The sequence below is a fragment of the Sturnira hondurensis genome, unplaced genomic scaffold (assembly GCF_014824575.4).
Source record: "Sturnira hondurensis isolate 20B ecotype Veracruz unplaced genomic scaffold, ASM1482457v3 Scaffold0005054, whole genome shotgun sequence".
Classification (NCBI taxonomy): domain Eukaryota; kingdom Metazoa; phylum Chordata; class Mammalia; order Chiroptera; family Phyllostomidae; genus Sturnira; species Sturnira hondurensis.
In genome coordinates, this window is record NW_028077685.1 from 3,885 (window position 1) to 6,933 (window position 3,049).

Here is a 3,049-nt window from a genome sequence, read left to right on the forward strand (position 1 = left end):
GTCTAGTGGGCCTTGGGTGTATATGTACAGTGACTGGCCACTTCTTGGCAAAATGTACTAGAGTAATCCCCAGACCCGCCCAGCTCATCTGAGGTTCTAAAGCCCCAGGTTCCCTGGCAGCCTGGGATTCTGAATGGAATAGACCAGTGTAGTGGACACTGTGATCCACCTTGATCCCTAATCGGGGCTTTCACACTCATGCACCCTGCTGGGAGCCCCAGGCAGCTCACACTGGGCTCTCATTGTCAAGTCTGTAATGGCAGAGAGTTGTTCCCCCACATCGGTGGTATGTCCTTTCTCTGAGTGTGACTCAGGTCAAATGGCTGCCTGATGCCTGGATCCCCAGGCCCTGGCTGCGGTTTGGGACAACTGTGCAGTTTCCTGCTCAGTCCTCAGTGTTGCCACATGGAAGGTCTGCCCCACTTGGCTTCCTTCCAGACAGATCTCCTGACAGGTTCTCTGTGTCAGAGGGAGTCTCCAGGCCCCAGGAAGGAAATAACATCCCAAGGGGAGTGTGTGGTAGAGGAGAGGGCCCTAGAGAGGTGACACTCTGGGCACCCGCAAACCCTCCCTCCAGACGGGTGAGTGCATGTGGGAGGAAATCAGCTGAGGCTGAGAGGGGAGCCGCCCAAGGACATGGAGGGGATGGTCACACATCAGCACACCAGCCTACAGTGCTTGTGCCCAGTCGGGGAGAAGCTCCCAGTTCAGGCATCAGGTGGACGAGTCAGAAGAGCTTTGTCTCAGCCGTGAGAAATTAGCCCCAAACTAAAGGCTGCTCTGGGGCCATTGAGGAGATGATTAAAGCAAGTTGAGAAACAGTCAGATATGTCCAAGTGCCTTTACTGAATCCATATGCAAAAATCAAAAACATCAAGAGAAATCCTTATTAACACCCAACAATGGCAAACTCACATCCTATGAAAATAGGTGGCATCCTATGAAAATTTTTCAGAAAATCAATTAGGAAAATATGAGCTATTTTAAGTACAAAAATCAATGAATTCAAACTCCCTGAAATATCTTTGGTGATGCTATTCATATTTAAGGATATAAAAGCAATTATTATCATTGTATATCACTGGCTCGTGAGGGCAGAAAAGACTGAGGGTGTTACGTGGAGATATGGAAGATTAAATAGAGAAACAGATCGAACTTGTGAAAATGCAAACTACGGTATCCGAGACTCAAAAGGACGGTGCATGGGATGGGCGATGGATTAGATGCTGCAGAAGGAAAGTTCAGCAAAACTGATGGATTGCTGGGGAAAGTGTACGAAACGAAACACAGAAAAATGACTGACAACGACCAGAACACTTTTGAGTTACAACAATTTTAAAGGGCACAAATGTGTATCACTGGCAACAGGGGAAATGTGTACCCACATTCACTAGAATGAATGTACCCACATTCATTCACCCAGTCACTAGAAAAACTGCAGAAATATGACCCAAATATTCCAAAACTGTTTAAACTGTAAAGGCACAGATCCGCAAACCTTAAGGAACGGGAAGCACAAATGAAAGACAGAGAGAATGAGAGATGGGAGGGAGGGAGGGAAGGAGGGAGGGAGGGAGGGAAAGAGAAAGAAAGAAAGCGACACCAACACGTTTCATAATAAGATTGCTTACGGAAAAGATGATCCCAAAAGCAGTCGGAGAGAGAAGACACGTCCTGTGGTGAGGAGCAGACAACGGTAGGAGGAGATTTCTCATGAAAAATGCTGCAAGCAAGGGATAGGAGTATCTTAAAGTGACGACAGAAAAGAAGACCCTTGAATTCTTTACTCGGGTAGAGAGAGTGTCTTTCAAAATTAAAGGCAAAATGAAAGTGATTCAGGCACACAACATAAACAGAATTGACCACACACAGACCCCACTACAGGAAATAGGAAGACACCCTCAGACAAAACAAAAATGGCGCCCAATGAAAAAGGCGTCCACAAAAAGCAATGAAAAGCATCAGATATGGTAACTACATGGATGCATTTCAAACTAGAAGATAGAATATAGAAAGTTCTGAAAAAGGATAGACTATAGATACAAACATCTATTTCCACGTGTATAAATAAGTAGAATATATTGAACCAGAGTATAAAACAATTAGACATGCAGACAGAACACTCAGTCCCCAAACGGCAGAATGCATACTGGTCTCCAGTGCACGTGACCACTCTCCCAAATAGACCGTTTTCTGGGACACAAAACAGGGTCGATGTAGTTAAAAGAGGTGGGAGAAGGAATAAGGAGGATAAATTGTAATGGGGAAAATACAATAAAAAAGTTACACATCACAAAATAAATAAAAGATAGAAAGTACACATTGTATTTTCTCCAAAGGGGAATAAAATTAGAAATCAACACAATTTTTTAATTGATAAAAAAAAAGGAAGTGCGAAAGCCCACACCCAAAGAGTCAAAGGCTCAATAGAGAAATCAGAGAAAAATGGGAAAACGTGTTGACTGTGAATGATGGTGACAACACAGCACATCAACCCAGTGGAAGGCGTGTCAAGCAGTGCTCACAGGGGAGTGTTCATCTGTGTGCATGTGTGCATGATCTATCAAGCTATGTACCGTATATTACATGTGAATATATACGTGTGTTGTGTGTTCATGTGTACGTGTCGACAGGAATAGAATTCCCTCTAAGGAGTGCTTTGCATGTTTATATTTGTACAGTAAAATTCATATATTTACCCTGATTTACATAAAGGGTGGGTCAAAAGTAGGTTTACAGTTGTGAATACACAAAAACAGAGTTTTTTCTTGTTTTATTATTTATTATTGTATTCTTTTCTATACAAACAACTATAAACCTACTTTTGCCCATCCTGTATTATATTAATTTTTGTGTGTAAATGTATTTATATGTACTTAATGTATATGAATAGAGTTAAAAATATTTTTCTGTTTCTAAATCCTAGTATATATATATGATCTCAAATCAGTAACATAGCATTTCAATTTCAGACATTGCAAAAAGAAGCATTCCCTGAACCAAAGCAGACAAAATAGATGATAAAGATTAGACTAAATACTGAGGAAAG